At 40.2% G+C, this 20,663-nt stretch overlaps 3 non-coding genes and 1 pseudogene across 3 annotated transcripts; 1 reads left to right on the top strand and 3 right to left on the bottom strand.

Moving 5' to 3' along the window:
* Nucleotides 1-1,395: 1,395 nt before the first annotated feature.
* Nucleotides 1,396-1,477, bottom strand: TRNAS-AGA. The gene has a single exon. It is a non-coding gene; the product is annotated as a tRNA-Ser (tRNA).
* Nucleotides 1,478-5,333: 3,856 nt separating this feature from the next.
* On the top strand, nucleotides 5,334-5,415 carry TRNAS-UGA. The gene has a single exon. It is a non-coding gene; the product is annotated as a tRNA-Ser (tRNA).
* Nucleotides 5,416-12,920: 7,505 nt separating this feature from the next.
* On the bottom strand, nucleotides 12,921-13,002 carry TRNAS-AGA. The gene has a single exon. It is a non-coding gene; the product is annotated as a tRNA-Ser (tRNA).
* A 6,047-nt stretch (nucleotides 13,003-19,049) lies between these two features.
* Nucleotides 19,050-19,531, bottom strand: LOC111525984 (annotated as a pseudogene).
* Between the last annotated feature and the right edge of the window lie 1,132 nt (nucleotides 19,532-20,663).

Here is a 20,663-nt window from a genome sequence, read left to right as displayed (position 1 = left end):
TCGCACCGTTGCGCTCCAGTCTGGGCAAGAAGAGCAAAACTCTGTCTCAAAAAAAAAAAAAAAAAAAAAGAAAAGAAAAGAAAAGAAAAGAAAAAGAAAAGAAGAGAAAGAAAAAAAATGTGCGTATGGTTCCAAGAAGATATCTAAATGGTAATTAAAACTTATATTCAAAAGAATAACATCGAAAATAATACTTATGAAACATATTTCATGCAGTCCAAAATGCACTTGGATGCTTCAACTCTTAAATACATAATTAAGAATAAAATAAAAGCTGAACATCAATAATCTGAGATCCATTGGAAGAAATTAGCAATTGGCAAATTTTACCCAAAGAAATCTTAGGGAAGGAAATGAAGAAGAAAATGGCTCATTTAATGCAATAAAATAGAAACATAAGATGGAAATAAGCAAAAAAAAAAAAAAAAAAAAAAAAAAAAAAAAAAAAAAGCCAAAATTTTGTTTGGAAAAAAACTACTAAAATTGCAAAATCCTTGGATAAACTGATTGAGTTTATCCAATAAGGCACAAATAACTGATCTCAGATATAGAAAAAGGAGAATGGCAGGTCTAACAAATAAAAAAGAAGATGCAGCAAGGCAAGAAGTGAGGATGAGCTCCACCAAGCTTCCAAGGCAGTGATAGAATTCCCCTAGGAATTCCTTAAAAATTACTCAGCTGTGGCTAGCATTCCTTTGACCAATGCATTATTTAACCCATAGTTGTTAATCACACAATGTGATTCTGCACCTGAGGTGGTTATCTTTCCATGCCCTGAATATAGTCACACATCACTTTCTTTTCAGTCCCTCTTGCCTCATCATCGACCTGGACACCTGGACAAGCCAGTCTGGCTTGAAGTCGTCAATTCGTTTTTATACGATTTCAAGGAAAATTACTTTACTTAATATATTTAATTGCTTAGTTGTTTGCTTAATAATGCCCAAGTTATTCCCATCTTGGCGACCATATCTGAGTCTTTGCTTTCATTTGTATTTGGTCCTGGATTTCCTGGAATTTCCTTTTCGGTATGAATGACAGTGTTTACTTGACTGAAGTAGATCCCTAACAAGGGAACAATTCTGTGAGACACAAACATTCCTAGCAACATTTTTTAAGGAAAGCTGCCTTCAAAACAGGGCATTGATTGCAGGAAACAAGATAGCATCACCTTGGCTCTTCTTGGGAGTAAAACACCAGTAAGACTCTGGTAGAATTAACTTTTTTTTTTTTTTCAAGTAAGTACACATTTTCCTCATTGTTTCAGGAAGGTGGCAGAGTATTTTTAGTGGGCATATAAAGAGAAAAAGTCTGATCAGACTTCTTCCTGGAAGATAAAGTCAGGATATCCCATCTGATAAAGTGTCACATCCCCTTTGCAAAGGGAAACGTCATCGTAGTCGGCAGGATTTGAACCTGCGCAGGGAAACCCCAATGGATTTCTAGTCCATCGCCTTAACCACTCGGCCACGACTACATAAACAATGCTTTGCTCATTAGCATAAATCACTGTACTGAACTATAGCTCTCTTGGAAAGGTCAAATTTTCTGCCAGAAATTGTATTTGCTGTCAATGTTTCTTATTCTTTGGCATTAGTTAGATGATTATCATGCTGTTGTTTCAAACTGACAAGTAACACTTTATCCTCGGACCTAGGAGGATCCCTTATTCTGACGTTCTGATGGAAGGAGACGAAGCAGGATGCATTCCCAGTGATCAAGCTTCCTGCTCCTTCTGGGGATGGGGATGCAGGAGACATCCGCAACAACAGGGACACACTCTAACATTCGCTGCAAATCTTTGACTTATAGCGACGATTTGAACAACCTCAAATGGCCATCGATGTTTGATGTTTAAAATAAATTTTGGAAGATCCATAGAATGGAAGCTTCTGCAAGTGATAAAAGGAATGAGATGCACTTCTATAATGCTGATATGAAATGTATTCCAGGATATTCTTTTAGCAAAATCACGTTAGTCACTAATATGTATATAAGACCTCACATTTTGCAAAATACTCTCATTTATATATCTGGCCTCATTTAGTCTTTACATCACAAATAAGGGAATGAGGGGCTAAGGTAAGTATGCAAACCTACACAGCACCTGAGAATTAGATTTAGATCAGTAACCTAGGCATCTTAGATGATGTTCACTGCTCTTTGCTCATGGACTCTATTTGTGCCTTCAGCATTATTTCTAAGTGCTCTACAGAAGCAAAATCAACAAGATTTTAAACATGTTTCTCAGGTATCCATTTGTGAAACTAAACCGGTAAGCAGTGTATGCCAACAGTAAGCCTTAAAAGGGAGAGGCAATTGTCATCATCCAATATTTGTCAGTCAGCCAAACTGTAATTTCTCTATGTACCAGGATGTTACCTTTTAAGGAAGAGTACTCCACAAATATGAAATATGCAACTGGGGAAAAATTAGCTGATCCTGGTGTTAACAGTTTTGTACTATCTGAAGCAAGAATCAACCTTATTAATTTAGCTAGATTTATCCTGACATTTATGTGTTTTCGTCTTTTTGCTTTTTTCCGTGCTGGACTCTCCCTAAGATTTTTGAAAACCTGTGTTCTGAGTTCTTCCCTTTCCCTGGGCTCTAGTGGCTGGAGGCTCTGGCTTTTAGGAAAGGTCTCTTGTCCTTCACCAGAACTTACGGGAATCATATTTGGCTGAAGAGTAGGAGACCTCTCCAGAGTCATCTTTTCCAGTTAGGATAGAAACGAAGCCCCTCCTCACCTCGCAAGCCCGCGCCAGTCTGGTTTTCGCCGTTCCTTTGGAAGAGCAAGTCAGTTGAACGCCATCGAAGAGACTCCTGATTTAGATTTTAACTGTACGTAAACGCAGATGACTCCCCACTCTCATGCCTTCCCTTATTTCCCGTTGCTTCTCCCACTGGCATTAACAGGCTTGAGGTTGCTTGGACTCTCAATTCAATACTCCCTTTCTGCGGGTTCGTGAGAATTAGATGTGAACGTGGTGTCCGCGGATATCAGCGACTGGTGGGCAAGCTCCAGCGCCCAGGAACTTTGAGTCGCTTGTCTAAGAGTCCTGTATTAAATTGAAACACTATGTACAATATTCTGGTTCTTGATGTGCTCTGAACGAGCTCTTTCACTTGTGAGGAGAGACCTGGGCAAGACTGTGAAGACCAACTGCTTCCCGGCGCTCCACGCATCCATTATGAGTTCACCGCAGGATTTTACCTGCAAAAATTTTGCCTAGATTAAGTCATGCTTAATGCCTCTTACTTTTGTTAGTGAACATTAAGTTACAAACAGTTTCCCAGAACTATTACAGTCTTCCAGTATGTCGTTTCTAGTGGCTTGGTAATGATCTATTAGGCAGATGGAGTAACAATAATAATAAAGAACTCCCATTTTAATATCTATTTTTCACTATCACAATTAGAAATAAAAATAAAGGTTCCTGTGTAGTATATGTTTTCCTTTGGTTAAGCTTATTTCCTAGCTGGGTACAGTGGTTCACACCTGTAATTCCAGAACTTTGGGAGGCGGAGATGGAAGTATGGCTTGAGACCAGGGGTTTGAACCAGGAGTTTAAGACCAGACTGGTCAACATAGCGAGGCGCCCCATTTCTATTTATAAAATATAAAACAAACAAACAAACAAACAAATAAAACGATTATTTCTCTAGGAGAGTGCCTCTGAAAACTTCAGTGGGCATCAGAACCACCAGGATGGCTTGGGGTTATTTTTATTTTTATTTTTTTATTTTTTTTTTTGAGACAGTCTTGCTCTGTCTCCCAAGCTAGAGTGCAGTGGTGCCATCTTGGCTAACAAACCTCTGCCTCCTAGGTTCAAGAGATTCTCCTACCTCAGCCTCCCTCGTAGCTGGGACTACAGGCACGTGCCGTCAAGCCTGGCTAATTTTTTGTATTTTTCGTAGAGATGGGGTTTCATCGTGTTAGCCAGGGTGGTCTCGATCTGCTGACCTCATGATCCACCTGCCTCAGCCTCCCAAAGTGCTGGGATTACAGGCATGAGCCTCTGCGCCCGGCAGGATGGCTTATTAAAACAGATTGCTAGACATCCTCCGCCTCCCCCACGCCCCGCCCCCCTCACCCCCCCAATCTCCCCCCCCCACACACACACGCACCACACCACTCTAGTTTCTGATTCTGAGATCTGAGTTCAAGCCCAAGAATATGCATGTCTCCTAAGTTCCCCGGTGGTGCACAGGCTGCTGGGCGAGGACAGTTTGCGAAGACTGCCCGGGGACAAAGAACTCGAAAATAAATTTGCTGTGTCAAAGGTTACAAACCGTTCTTAGTAAGTGCCGCAGAAATAAGACCAAATAATATTTGCAAGAGTACAACGAAGGGAACACATTTCTTACTGTTTTAGAGGGAAAAACAAATGTGGGCGCGCTTTCACTGTCAGAGACATTGCCGGCCTCAGTCATAGAGATCACTTTCCCTGTGTATCTGCGGGGCTGACTCACTTCCATTCCCGGAATTCGTAGACTTTCCCCCTGACTTTTGTCTAAAAAGAAATCTAATTCAAGTCTACCCCTTATTATCCCACTCTGACAATACTGTAGTATCTGAAGCAAGAATCAACCTTATTAATGTAGCTAGATTTATCCTGACATTTACGTGTTTTCATCTTTTTGCGTTTTTCTGTGCTGGACTGTCCTTAAGATTTTTGGAAACCTGTGTTCTGAGTTCTTCCTTTTCCCTGGGCTCGGTTGGCTGAAGGCTTTGGCTGTTGGGAATGGTCTCGCATCCTTCACCAGACTGACGGGAATTACATTTACCTGAAGAGTCAGAGACTTCTCTAGAGTCATCTTTTCCAGTTAGGACGGAAACGAGCCCCCTCCTCAGCTCGCACGCCCGCGCCAGTCCGGTTTTAGCCGTTCCTTCGGAAGAGTAAGTCAGTTGAATGTCATCGAAGAGGTTCCTGATTTCGATTTTAACTGTACGTAAACACGGATGACCCCCCACTCTCGTGCCTTCCCTCATTTCCCGTTGCTTCTCCCATTGGCATTGAGAGGCTTGAGGCTGCTTGGACTCTCAATTCAATACTCCTTTTTGTGGGTTCGTGAGAATTAGGTGTGAACGTGGTGTCCGCGGATTTCAGCGGCTAGTGTGCAAGCTCCAGCGCCCAGGCACTTTGAGTCGCTTGTCTAGGAGTCCCGTATTAAATTGCAATCCTAGGCACTATGTTCTGGTTACTGATGTGCTCTAAATGAGCTCTTTCATTCGTGAGCAGAGGCGTTGACGAGACTGAAGACCAACTACTTCAGTGCTCTCCACACATCCGTTATAAGTTCATCACAGCCCTCAACCAACGCGTAGGTAGGTAGTCGTGGCCGAGTGGTAAAGGCGATGGACTTGAAATCCATTGGGGTTTCCCCGCGCAGGTTCGAATCCTGCCGACTACGGTTTTACCAGGTACAGTTACCACCCTTCCTTAGGTCTCCTCAGCTAAATTAATCAAAACTTATCCAAATTCCTGTGTTCCATTTGCTGCTCTCCTAGGCAATCCTCCCGCTGCATATTCAAATGATATCCTCTTTAGTCAGTGAATGGAGACTACCTTATGTTGCAGTTACTTCAAAACTGGTATAAATCCCTCTGATCACAGCCAGCAAGACTTCAGCCTGTCCTGCACTAAATAGCATCTTTGTATCCTCATAACTACTGTCAACTCAAAAGAAGTCAGGATTCACAAAAAGCTTTACCACTAACAGGTAGTTTTCATTAAATACTTAGTACCTTCCAAGATACGAGTTAAGCACCAACAGCATATTTTCGTCTGTATTTTACAGATGAAGAAACCACCCAATGTTACACAATGAAATGGTATTTTAACTGAGGACTTCCAGATGGGTTTGTGAATTCAAGTTCTATAAATTCCACTGGGGGCATTCCCCAAATTATCAGGTTCTTAGCAGATTGAAGGTTAGATTTATTAATACCCAAAAGGGATAAATAGTAAGTCCTATTTTTCAAGTATTTACTACACATCACCATCAAGGTCTTTTTGTGGTTTGTAATTTGTAAATCCTCACAACATAGTCGTCATACAGACTAGAAGATCCACAGGCATATATATGTGGCCAAGGTCTCACAGTGAGAGGGCAGTAGGTTGTAACTTGAGTATCTCTTGATTTTGACTCCAAGACCAGGGCAAGCAACAGGCGTCTCAGTCTTCTACCTGTACTGACAATTAACACCACCACCACCACCACCATCACCACCACCTATCTTTAACATTCAGAGTTAGTTCACTGTTCTGACATTATCCTGTTTCTGTTGGTAATGAGGCCACAAAGTGGTATGATTTTAGCCGCTGGGTTTAGCCTGGGGTGGGATATTGCTGCCCATGGGGTGTTTGACGCTTGAGTTATCTTTGATGTAGGACATACCACTCATCAGTCCATGGGAGTTTGTCTGTTTTTGAGCAGGGTGTTCCTTACCAGTTTGTAAAGAGCTTGCCAACACATTAGACCATTTAAGCTACTGAACACTAGAGCTTGATAACAAAGAATACTTTTTCAACCAACAAGATTTGAATGCACAGTGCAAGGCTGGTTTGAGAGAAAGTTAAAGACTATCTTGGCCCAAGAGAAGGAGAGAAATTGTAGTTATGCTACATATGTTAGAAGTAAGTGAGGTTAAAAACAACAACGACAAAAAAAAAAAAAAAAAAAGAAAGAAAGAAAGAAAGAAAGAAAAAGAAAAGGAAAGCAACTCTACAAAGCAAAGAAATACCAAGTTGCCCAAATTTTGCATTAGTAGTAATTAAAATCTCAGCTCTCCTGCATAAAGACCCAAGAGCAGATTATTTTTATCAGCACTTCCTACTTCAGAGGACAAAAATGTTTCCGTGGACTTCATAAATTATCGAAAGAAACAGTCCGTCAGGACAGGCGCGATGGCTCTCATCTGTAATCCCAGTACTTTGGAAGATGGAGGCGGAAGGATAGCCTGAGCCCAGGAGGTCTTGGAGACCATCCTGGGCAAAATAGCGAAAACTCTGTCTCCCTCCAAAAAACAAACAAAAACAAACAAACAAAAATTTAGCCGGCTGTGGTGGTGCGCACCTGAAGTCCCAGCTACCTGGGATCACCTGAGCCTGGGGAGGTCGAGGCTGTAGTGAGCTGTGATCCCGGAAAGTGGATTCTATTCCGCCTCCTCACCCAGAGGCAGGTATATTGGGACTTGCGTAGCTTCTTGGCCTTTTGACTAAGATCAAGTGTAGTATCGGGAGTTGCAGGAATTCATGGAATATATCAGGCCGAAAATTGATTTTGGTAATTTACATAAAGAACGTTTTCCCTGGGGAAAGGAAAGGTAGCGAAAAATATATACATATATCCTTGAGCAGGTTCCACCCAGACTTGACCTCGGATAGCTGGATTCAGAGTCCAGAGTGCTAACCATTACACCGTGGAACCCCTCTTGGTACTGTTTACCCAACAATTGCTCATGCTGGGTTATAGGCATTCTACGGCATGCATTTAACGTATCAAAGCAAAAATCTTTAGTTTATGCCCACTCACAACATCCTTTCAAAGAAAACCCTGGGGGATCTATTTATTTATTTTTGCCTATTACATTGATCCACAAAGTCTCCCTTCCCCCTAACCCCCAATTAACTCAGAAACTTGGTGGTCCTGAGCCTTGCTTTCTTCATTAAGAAAAATTGAGCAACTTTTATATGTAACGGAACTGGACCGAACTTCTTTTATTTTTTCTGCAATTTAATGCTTAAAAGCTAGGTTAAGTGGGCGCTTATACCCCCATAAAAACGGGGAAATTAAGTCTTGGAGAACTCGTGCCTTGTCTGCAACTCTGCTCAATTTCAGACACGGGATATTTTTCTCCACATATGTGAGTTACCAGGTTTACTGCCTCTAGGAAAACAACTTTTAATATCTTGATTCCAGGAAATTCACAAAATTACTGAAGGTTCCGTGCGATCGACTGAGAATTATTAAAATTTGGCCTTCTCTCTATCATGTAAACTAGTTGTAACAATTAACAAAAAAAATTACTCAAATGAAATTAAGCATAAAGCTGCTAAACAAACATCTCTTTAAATCGAGGCTACGTGATTCACTAACCTCAATATTGTAAATTGGAGGCAAATCTGCACCCATGCATGAAACTATAATTCTAGTCAAACCAGTTCCCTGTGTCTCCCTGGTCTCGGAGAGGTTATGATGATACAGTTTTGGGAGACTATAGACACAGCCATTTGTAGGACAGGTGGAGTCAGCTAGGTTGAGAACTAGGCTCATTTTAAAGCAGAGGTTGATTGGAACCTTTACTGCAGCTTCTACTCAGCATCATCCCAGAGTTTCTCATAAGATAAATTGTATTTAAATTATATTTTCACCTTTTATTTTGAGGAAGGAAACATGTAAAAGTATGTCGAAATGAAAGTATTTATTTGAAGTCCCAAAGGATATTCTAAAGCCTGTATAAATTGAACTCAGATTTTTTTCTCCTAGGCTTTTCTTGTTGCAGTTGTTCACCTGGAGGTAGTGTCTGGTATTTCCAAATTCTAGCTGTTACATAAGTCATGCTCTATGCAGAATTTCTGGCTTCTAGGACATAAAGAGATAGAGAGGCCAGGCACGGTGGCTCACGCCTGTAATCCCAACACTTTGGGAGGCCAGGGCGGGTGGTTCAGGAGGTCAGGAGTTCGAGACCAGTTTGACCAACATGATGAAAGCCCGTCTCTACTAAAAACACAAAAATTAGCCAGGCATGGTGGCGTGCGCCTGTAATTCCAGCTACTCAGGAGGCTGAGGCAGGAGAATCGCTTGAACCCGCGAGGCGGAGGTTGCAGTGAGCCGAGATCGTGCCACTGCACTCCAACCTGGGCGAGATAGTGCCGCTGCACTCCAGCCTGGGCAACAAAGCAAGACTCTACCTCAAAAAAAAAAAAAAAAAAAAAAGACATGGAGGAAAAAAAAAAAAATCCAGGAGTTCATGGAAGTAAAAGGAGCAGATAAAACCACAATTATAGTGTAATACTTTAGTGTAATATATCTCTCTGAAAAACTAATAAAAACACAAATGGAAAAATAACTGTAAAGAAAAGTAATGCAGTTCATATAACATACCTATATAGAGAACAGTGCATATATCGACTTCAGGATTCAAACTTTTCTCAGACACACATCGAATTATCTCAAATTTGACATTTTACCAGACCACAAAGCAATGCTCCAAAAACATAACAGGGTTAGATACATGCTATTATTTCACAGCAATAAAATTGTGCCAGAAATCAAAACAGGAAAATTAAAAATCATATTTATTTGCAAAATGATAAAACACTTCTAAATAATTCATGACTTAAAGAAAAAATATCCATCAAAATTAGGACCTATTTTGAAATAAATGATAATAAAAATAGTACATATCAAAATATATAGTTTGTAGCTAGAAATGCATTAAGAAATCCTTAAATACTATAGTATATAAATAAAATAAGATTAGTGATCTAAGCATGTATTACATGAAATTAGTGACCAATCAGTAATTTACTCCCAAGAGAATTTTAGAGAAAGAAATAATGAGGCAAAGAGCAGATATTAATGCATTACTAATGCAAAGAGCAGACATTAATATGAAATAAAGATGATCAACAAAGTCAATAAAGTGGCCATCTTTTTATCTTTTTTGATTTTTATTGTGATAAAATATACAAAACATAAAAGTTATAACTTCAACCATTTGTAAGTGTACACTTAAGTGGCATTAAGTATGTTGCATTATTGTGCAACCATCCCCACCATCTATCTCCAGAACTTTTTACATCTTCCCTATACCTGTTAACCAGTAAGTCCCCATTTCTCCTGCATTTTTAGTAACAATAATATCAGGTTTTTGGAAAGAGATTGATAAATTCAGTAAAAAATAATATGAAAGTGAAAAGGACCAAAGTAGCCTAACTCCTCTTGAAAAAGGAAAGCAAAGTCAGAAGACTTACTTTACCAAACAGAAAGATAGAAAGGTAACGTAATTTTTAAAAACATGACATTGCCCAAAGATAGACAATAGCACTACACAGAATCCAGTCTTTGAATAAATGATGAATATATAGAAGAAAAAAAAAAGTGATCAGATGATTATCTACAAGCAAAAAAAATTAAATTTACCTTTTTCACATTATCCACTAAGCCAATTCCAGATTGACTGTAGATCTGAATATAAAAGTAAGCAAACAAAGCTTGTAGAATACAACATCGGGGAACATCTTTAGACTTTGACCCAAGGAAGTATTTTCTAGACTTGATGCTAAAAGTGTTAGTCATAAAGGGCAATCCTTCCCATGTAGATCTTCAAGTCCTTCAGTTCTGAGAATTTTTCTTATATTTCTTGATAAAATTATCCTCCATTTTTCGTTTGTCTTGCTGGAACTCCCAGTAATCAGATGATATTGAATCTCTAGAATGGGTTGCTCAATTTTCTTTCCACTACTGTTTTCCATCTTTGATGTTTTCCTACTGTTTTTGAATTAATTCTAAACTGTAACTTCCAAATTTTTCATTAAATGTTTTTCCTTTCCCCTGCTACTTTATTCTTTATTTCTAGGAGGTCTTGTTTCATTATCATAAAAAAAAAGTATCTCAAGTTCCTATTTCCAGGTGAGATGAAGTGTGTTTTACCATTTTTCTCCTATCAAATACAACTATAAGTTATGGGCAGAATGCATGAGATAACTATTTGAAGACTCTGATAATAAAAGAGTAAATAAAAGAGTGTAATGATGGAAAAATAACCAGAATTATCTCCCCAAACTGATTATAGATGTAATGCAATTGCTATCAAAATTCAAGTAGAATTTCTTGGAGACAGAGAAATGCTGATTCTAGAATTTATATAGATAGACAAAAGAATTAGAATAGCTAAATCAATTTTGAAAACATGCAGTGAATAATCACATTACCTGGTTTTAAGATTTCATACAAACTTCAGTAATCAAGATAGTAAGGTATTGGCAGAAATATAAACATGAACATCAACTGATCAGGACAGAGATTCCAGAAATAAACTTACACAAATATGGCTAATTGGTTTTTGACAAAGGTGCAAATAAAATAAATGAAGAAATTAAAATTGTTCAACAAATAATATTGGGACAATGGGCTATCCATATGCAAAGGAAAGAAGGAAAGCTGAGAAAAGGAGAGAAAGAAATGAAGGAAAAAAAAACGTAAGGAAGGCCTGGAAGGAAGAAGTGGAAGGAAAAGTGGAAGGAAAAGTGGAAGGAAGAAAGAAAAGAAATCCTAACATAAATCTCACAATTTATACAAAAATTAACTAAAAATTGATCATACACGCAAATGTAAATATAAAACTATAAAATTGTTAAAAGAAAACATAACAGAAAATCCACATGACCTTGGGTTGGGTGATGAGTTCTTAGATATGGCACTTTCCAAAAGAGAAAAAAGAAATACATTGGACTTAATCAATTTTTAACATATTTGCTCTGCAAAAGAAACCGTTAAGACACTGAAAAAAATAAAGACTGGCAGAAAATATTTGTAAGTCATGTATCTGATAGAGGAATTGTATCTAGAATATATAAAGAATCCTTAAAACTCAACAATAAGAAAACAACTCAATAAAAATTGGGTAAAGGCATAAACACTTTACCAAAGAGAGTATAAGGATGGCAAATAAGGACAAAAAAACATATTAGACATCATTAGCCATTATGAAATACAACTTGTTTTTTTTTTTTTTTCACAATTGCCCCAAACTGGAAACAAACGTCACACAACACAAATGTCCTTCCATGAGTGCATAAACTGTGGTACATTCGTGCAATGGAATTCTATTCAAGAGGAAAAAGGAATGAAATTTTGATATTTGTAACAACTAGGAAAAATCTTTTCCTCCTCCTTCTCCTTCCCCTTCCCCTTCCCCTTCCCCTTCCCCTTCCCCTCCTCCTCCTCCTCCTCCTTCATTATTGTGACGGAGTCTCACTCTGTCGCCCAGGCTGGAGTGCAATGGCGCGATCTCAGCTCACTGCAAGCTCCGCCTCCCGGGTTCCCGCCGTTCTCCTGCCTCAGCCTCCCGAGTAGCTGGGACAACAGGCGCCCGCCACCACGCCCGGCTAATTTTTTGTATCTTTAGTAGAGACGGAGTTTCACCGTGTTAGCCAGGATGGTCTTGATCTCCTGACCTCCTGATCCGCCTGCCTCGGCCTGCCAAAGGGCTGGGATTACAGGCGTGAGCCACCGCTTCCGGCCGACTTGGGCAAATCTTAAGGCATTATGCTAAGTAAAGGAAGCTAATCTCAAAAAGTTGCATACTGTATGATTCCATTTCTACGACATTTTCCAAAAGGCCACAATGTACAAATGGAAAACGTATTTACGATTGTCAGCTGCTATGTGTGGGATTTGGATGAGACTATAAAGGAACAGTGCTAGGGAGGCTTATGGATTGATAGAACTGGTGTGTATCCTGATGTGGTAATGACTATGTGTATATACATATAAGTGCTTTTTAAAAGTCAATTTTACTTAATAATTTTTAAAAATACAGATAGTTCATTTGTGGCATAGACTATATACACTCCATGGTTTCTCTGAGAAACACTTTCACCAAGCTCTTGAAAGAGCTTACTTTGAGCAGGGTTTGGAGGAGAGAAAACCCGGTGAGACCCTGGAGCACTGCACGTTGCCAGTGAAGGAGGATTACTGAGGTTACTAGTTCATTAAGTAAATGAACTAGCGACATTTTGACAGCAAACACATACACCACCAGGGTAGAATTAGAAAGGGGCAAACGATGATATAAGTACTCCTGTACGTTCCGTCTTACATTAACCAGAGGGGCGAAAGTTGATACCAGTGCTCCTGTACTTTTCGTATTACATTAATCTGACCCCATTTTAGGGTAAAATTTCAAACGTAGTCGGCAGGATTCGAACCTGCGCGGGGAGACCCCAATGGATTTCTAGTCCATCGCCTTAACCACTCGGCCACGACTACAGACATAGTAGCGACACTACAGAGATGAGGGAACTTTGGAAGAACTAAGATGACACAAGCATCTTTATTTCGAACAAACCGGGTCAATTCAACAACCAGCTCCCCTGGGGACAAGTTTGCCTCCTTACTGGAGTCCTCGAAACTGAAAACAAATTTACTCACCAAGAAGGTGGAGCCAGGCCTTAATCCTTCTTTTAAACCTGGGACCTTCTGCTAGAACTTCCAGGAGACCAGCCTCCTCGCTGAATGACACTGTTGCTTAATGGATTTCAGAGAAGGAAATGCTCCCTCATGCGGGGAAAAGAAGGAGAGATCAGGCTGTTACTGTGTCTATGCAGAAAGAAGTAGACATAAGAGACTCCATTTTGTTCTGTATTAAGAAAAATTTTTCTGCCTTGAGATGCTGTTAATCTGTAACCCTAGCCCCAACCCTGTGCACGCAGAGACATGTGCTGTGTTGACTCCAGGTTTAATGGATTTAGGGCTATGCAGGATGTGCTTCGTTAAAAAAGTGCTTGAAGGCAATATACATGTTAAAAAGTCATCACCATTCTCTAATCTCAAGTACCCAGGGACACAATACACTGCGGAAGGCCGCAGGGACCTCTGCCTACGAAAGCCAGGTATTGTCCAAGGTTTTTCCCCTTGTGTTAGCCAGAGATATGGCCTCGTGGGAAGGGAAAAACCTTACCGTTCCCCAGCCCGACACCCGTAAAGAGTCTGTGCTGAGGAGGATTAGTAAAAGAGGAAGGCCTCTTTGCAGTTGAGATAAGAGGAAGGCATCTATCTCCTGCTAGTCCCTGGGAATAGAATGTCTTGGTGTAAAACCTGATTCTATGTTCTATTTAGTGAGATAGGAGGACACCGCCCTAGAGCTAGAGGTAAGAAGTGCTAGCGGCAATACTGCTCTTTAGTGCACCGAGTTGTTTGTATACGTGCATATCAAGGCACAGTACCTTTCCTTAAACTTATTTATGACGCAGAGACCTTTGTTCACACGTTTTCCTGCTGACCCTTTCCCCACTATTACCCTATTGTCCTGCCACATCCAACTCTCCGAGATGCTAAGATCGATAAATACTGAGGGAACTCAGAGACCAGTGCCGGCGCGGGTCCTCCGTATGCTGAGCGCCGGTCCCCTGGGCCCACTTTTCTTTCTCCCTACTTTGTCTCTGTGTCTCTTTCTTTTCTCAAGTCGCTTGTCCCACCTGATGAGAAACGCCCACAGGTGTGGAGGGGCTGGTCACCCCTTCACCCTCAGCTAAGCTGAGGGAGAGAAAAACAATACAGAAAACCTCTGGATCTTATCACTTGGTGTCCCTAAGCCCCTAAATGTAAACCTAAAATATTTATTTCATTATGTTTGGGAAATTGTTTTGCAAATGACAATGCGCTTTCACTTTCCAGACGGGTTAAGAAGAAATTTGCAAGTAAAGCTGGCCCGTGAGTTCTTTTCCTGTGAAATCCTAGATCCTAATAGATCCTAGTTTACTTTCTTTCTTTCTTTTTTTTTTTTTTTTGAGACGGAGTCTCGCTCTGTCGCCCAGGCTGGAGTGCAGTAGGGCAATCTCGGCTCACTGCAAGCTCCGCCTCCCGGGTTTACGCCATTTTCCTGCCTCAGCCTCCCGAGTAGCTGGGACTACAGGCGCCCGCCATCTCGCCCGGCTAATTTTTTGTATTTTTTAGTAGAGACGGGGTTTCACCGTGTTAGCCAGGATGATCTCGATCTCCTGACGTTGTGATCCACCCGTCTCGGCCTCCCAAAGTGCTGGGATTACAGGCTTGAGCCACCGCGCCCGGCCTAGATCCTAGTTTACTTTCCAAAAAACTGACTTCTTGGTTTAATTTTGTGAACAATGCAATGGTTGATCAAACCAAATTTAACCAATAAAGCACATTTCCAGTTCTCCTTTTTACATTTGCAACTCACCAGTTCCTTTAGCAGAATGTCCAGATGCTCTATAGAAATGAAATGAATGAAATGAAATGAAATGAAAAAAACAAAAACAAACAAAAAACAATAAATGTAGATGCCAGATCCCAAGATGCATAGATGTGCAGGTCCCACTTTATGGTCAGAAAAATGTTAATGGGCAAAATGAATTTGATGCATCTTGAGAAAGCTAATTGTTTGGTTTTAATATATTATGTTTAACCAGAAGTAACAAAGTGCCTTTTACATAGCATTCTATTTAGTTCATGTATCACTGAGAAAGTTTTTTTTCCCCAGAAAACTAAATCTTTTTCAAGATCAAATAATTTCCTTTTATCTGTACCCAGAGAAGTTTAACTATGTCATGACTGATAAACAGAATAAATGTGATCATGGAAAGTAAGAATGCATCACACTTACTTTCTATATATAGATCTTTATACATAACCAGAGCATTACTTATGTGTTTTTCTACTGGCCATCTTTGGAAAACATCCAGTCATTTGCTTTGAAAGATTGTATAATGTATTTCAAATCTTTATTTTCTGCTGGGCCCTAATGTTTTTGTATTTTTAGTAGAGATGGGGTTTCACCATGTTGGCCAGACTGGTCTCAAACTCCTGACCTCAAGTGATGCGCCCCCCTCGGCCTCCCAAAGTGCTTTGATTACAGGCATGAGCCACCATGCCCGGCCTCAACTGCACTTTTGAATACATAGTAATCGTTTGAGCTAGGGAAGAAGCAGCCCAAGTTAATGCCATCAGAGTCACAGTCCCAAAGATGATGAGAAATGAGAGTCAAACCACACTTAATTGGAAAGAAATTGGATTTTTAAAAATCTACAAGCAAAACTGAATCCACTAAAAATTAGATAGCTCAATTTCTTTTCTTTCTTTTTTTTTTTTTTTTTTTTTTTTTTTTTTGAGGCAGATTCTTGCTCTGTTGCCAGACTGGAGTGCAGTGGTGGTCTCGGCTCACTGAACCTCCACCTCCTGGGTTCAAGCGATTCTTGTGCCTCAGCCTCCCGAGTAGCGCCCACCACCACGCCGGGCTAATTTTTGTAGTTTTAGTAGAGACGGGGTTTCACTATGTTGGCCAGGACGGTCTCTATCTCCTGACCTCGTGATCTGCCCATCTGGGCCTCCCAAAGTGCTGGGATTACAGGTGTGAGCCACCATGCCCGGCCTCAAATTTCATGTTAGTAAGATTTATGTCAAATGCCTCCCTTCTGCAGCCTAGAGACCACAGAGGGAAATTCTTTGATGTAATCTGTACCCTCCCTACCTCGTCCATCACTCTAGAGAATGAGAGCCTTTCAGTGGGCTTCATAAAATACTCAGTAAAAAGCAAAAGTAGATTTGGAGGCTTATTGTCTGGTTTTCAATTCTGAAGAAGGAAGGGTGGGAGAAATGTTCCTGGTGAGAGGAAAGAGATGGAACATCCCCAGTCACAGAAGCTCCCAGTGCCAGCCAACTGCTCTGGCTCAGGCAGAGTCCCTTGAAAATCAATCTCTCTCTGTGTGTGTGAGTGTGTGTGTGTATGTGCCCCTCTCTCTTTTCCTCTCCCTTTCCCTCTTTCCTATTGTCAGTCAAGGGCATCTTCATTAGAAGTTTATGAGAAGTTAGTTTATGAGAATATATTAGGATATCCTTCGGTGAGATGATCACCCAATCTAGATGATTCTACAAAATTGTGTTTATTAATTTTGGGAAGTTAGATGGAATATTACATAACCAAACTAGCCTTTCAGACTGGCCATGATATATCAACATTTGTATTATTGCTGATTATAACTAAAGTGGCAGGAGCAAGAACCATACCTCATATGTTCAGTTAAAAGAAATTGGTGATCTAAGATAATGAATTAAGTTCTTTTTTATTGGTGTTTTACATATCTTGGCAAAGTAGTGCTTCCAAGTCTATTCTTTTCAGGAAAACCAGTGTCTTTGGAGGGAAAGAGAAGGGCCTGATAAAACATTCTCCAGAATGATGTAGACACAGTCTTTTGGTGGGGGGGTTGGAGGGCTCAGAAAGTGAGCCATTGTCGGAGAGGATCGTGGGAACAAGAAACAATTTGACTAAACAACAGTATGAGGAAGGGATATTGAGGATAATGAGGCCTAAGGAAACGAAATAAACTTGAACATCAAGCAGCTGGTAGGGAACGAGTCTGAATTGTACCTATCTATATCCGGCAGCCAACGCCCCCACCCCAATCACCATGATTCTACTCTGCCTTCTAATAGTATTTTATGCATATTTTATACTAACTATAGTAGTTTACTGCAGAACCAAATATTATAGACAAATAAAACAAGAAAAAATCTCCACCTTTTGAGAGTTTGCCCACACAGAAAATCGTCTGTACTAAAAGATTTACAATTAGTATTTGGAGTGTTTGGATTCTCTCCCGTAAAAAAAAAAAAAATCTTGAAGCTATTAAGTAGAGAGAACTACTGTGTTACAGAATGGAGAATGAACAGTGAATGAAAATTGTTTACCGTCGCCAAGGTTTAATACCTTGTAGAAAGTAAAGAAGAAATCACTTACAACTCAGAAGTGTTTACCAAGTGGTTACCAAGGCAAAGGGATTTCTCCTAATTCTTAGTCTTATATACCTCATATTCTATGTCATATAATATATATCGCTTTACATTTACTTCCAATCCTTTTCCTTCGTCCAGAAGAAAAAAATAAAGGGAATAAATTATGAGAGGGAGGGAAGAGGAAGTCTAGATGGTGAAGAAAACTGAAGGAAGACGTCTTCTGAGGACGCTAGGAGGCAGCGGCACTCAAAAGGAGTGTGGATTAATGCTCAGTATACCGGTCATGATGGGCAGTTAAAATGCTGAGAGAGGACTGTATAAGGGACCTTAAGCGTTTCTCACGGACACCCTCTTCATTTATCTTCATTTTAAAATTAATTTGTAAGAGAAACAAGTCAGCACCGCGGTAAATTGGCTGGAAAAGATTTCAGCAGCCTGGTGCTGCTGGTAGATTTACCTCCCATCCTCTCATTCCTTAGGTTCCCAGAAGTCTCTCCAAGGAATTGAGGTCTCCATGGGCAGTGTGGTCCGTGGAAGAAACCAAGTTCTGAGAAAGCGATGCCGGCCGGGAGGAGAGAGGAGAATGGGAAGCGAGTGTGCCCCGAAACCCGCGATAAGTAACCTGGGCTTCGGGGCTCTAGGGATGCAAGAACTTTTCCCCTCAGCTCAATCTTCATTTCCGGTTTAAAAATCCTTTCTGCGTTGCGTTTTTTGTTTGTTTGTTTTTTACTTTTTAAATGTTTTTATTTTATGTACATATAATGAACATACGTTGTACCCATAAATTCTACTTTCCAAAAACAGGAGCTTTTTAAAAGAAAACCACATAATAACTTTTAAAAGGCGCTGGGATTCCTCTGCTTCTAGATCGTTGCTGGGCTAGAAAAATAAAGTTTGTTCTACCAGGAATCACAAGTGAGAACTGAATATTCTCCAAAGTGGAGATTATAGAGTGTAGTGTCACGCCAGGCGAATATTCAGTTCTCATCCCCAACATCCACAACTACCTATCAGAAGGGCTAAACCAGTTCAAAACAGTCCAGCATAATTTAGGCTTCATCAAACAATGTCATTATGCTCTTCTAGGATGCAAACAAACCAAAACAAGAAATACTAAAATAAAAATAATATCTGACACTGCCATACAAATTGTTAGTTCCTTTTTGTATCCCCCCCCCTTCTATAACATTAACAAAGGGAATATTTTATGGCAAATAATATTTTATTTTATACATCACTAGCCATAAATTTTTGCCATTAGTTACTATACAAATGCTGCCTAGTGCCATTATCCAAATGGCATAACCATTTTACATCCACAATTCACTTCTATAGTTACAAGTAGAATTTTCATGATTTACTTAAGTACATCTATCAGTGAAGATTTAACACTAAGATGCAATCTAACATCTGTAATATCTGATGTTGTGTAGATGGCAATGTAGGAAAGATGTATTTTAACCGCTTTTCATTTAAGTGACCTTATGTAAAAAATAAAATAATTTAGCAGTTCCAAGTATCCAAAGGGCATTTTCAAATGTACACAAAAGAAATGGTTACAGAAATTTTTAAGGAGCATCTTTCATGTCCACATCCTCTTGTAACTGCTGTACCATTTTCTCTTCCAACTGCTTCCCTCTGCCTGCAAGAGGGGCTCGGATAAGATGGATGTTTTGCTTGACTTCTTTGATTTCCTGAACTTTCTGTAGCTCTTTATTTTTCTTCAATCTGTTCATTATAAATTTAGCTTGGTGTTTCTGTTTGATCTCTTCAACTCTCTTCATTGCATCAATAGTTTCATTCCATAGCTCTCGCTGGCATTTGATAGGTTCATTTCTACGTTTTTCAAATTCAAATGAATTATCCACCGTAAGCTCTTTACCAGCTGCTTTCCGGAATGCTTTGGTCCACGAGGATTGCGCTTCTTTTTAAAGTTTTTATGACATTTAGATTTGCAAAATCTGAACACCTTGCAATCGTTGCGGACGAACATTATGCTGTACCCAGGGCAGATGGGCCCCAAACAGAAATAACACTTCTCGATATGCATGTTGAACCCGCGTGGGACCCCAACAAAGGCCAAGCTTGAGAGGAAGTCTGCGTTGCGTTTTTGCAAACAGTTCAGAGCTCGTATTTTGCTTTGTTTTGCGTCCTGCAAGTTTCAGAATTAATTACAGTATTTTCTTTTCTGGATGCGACATAAAGTTGAGAGGTCATCGGGCCAGAGAAGTTCCTCACTGTCTATTGTTAAGCAGCGTGTGGGGACGAATGAATGACCTTAAGGTCTTAACCCTGGGATTCGATCTCTCCCTGGAGGCATGGATTCTAACCCTCCAGTGACGGTCGTATTTGTTTCTGTCACATTGCACCAAGCCATCTTTGGGTCGCAGATCACCTGAGACTTCTTCTCTTCCCTCCACATTTCTCCTCCCGTTTCTCAGACCACAAATGCTCGCCCGTTCCACGTCGCCAAACTTGGATTCTCCCGCGCTTGAGCGTCACCTTCAACGACTTCATTCCTTTCTGTCCAGAACGACAAGAAGCCACTTAATTGACCTCCCCTAACGGAGCAAGTACCGCTGGGTCACACTGTCTCACCGAAAGGCAGAAAGGCAAAGAAAATGGTGTTTTTACATCTCAGCCCGAACAGCCGCGAAAAGAGAATTCCCAAGTTAGAGAACCTGGGAGCATTCTAAAGCCAACTGGACGCAGTAAATTTGTGCCACAAGGTCATCGTTTGCTCTGTGAGCTTGTTGACAAAACACACGAAACTCGTTTTTAAACACAAACGAAAAAGACAGATATGAACAAGAACGAACAAGAAGGGCTTATCTTTCAAGAGAAAACTCTAGACTGGAGCTAGAGGAAAGGGACTTGCGGGACTCGGCTATGTATTAAAAATACCATCCAACGTCAAATATTGGAAGTTCCTCAAATTCCATTCTGTGAAATCAACTATCCCAAGCATGGAATTGGAGAGGCCAGATTAAATGAGATATGGATTTTGATCCTTGGTCAAACTATTCTTTTTCCCCCCACATGTACACTTTTAACAACATGCAAAACACAAAATGAACTTAGTATCCCTTTTACACCCTAATATTAGTGGAGGCAATGAACACACAACTAAAGCAATAAAATGTCTTTGGAAAACAGGAAGGGGAGGGCCCAAGCTTGATCAG

This window comes from Piliocolobus tephrosceles, chromosome 5 (genome assembly GCF_002776525.5).
Source record: "Piliocolobus tephrosceles isolate RC106 chromosome 5, ASM277652v3, whole genome shotgun sequence".
NCBI lineage: Eukaryota > Metazoa > Chordata > Mammalia > Primates > Cercopithecidae > Piliocolobus > Piliocolobus tephrosceles.
This window is presented reverse-complemented; position numbering and strand designations above follow the sequence as displayed.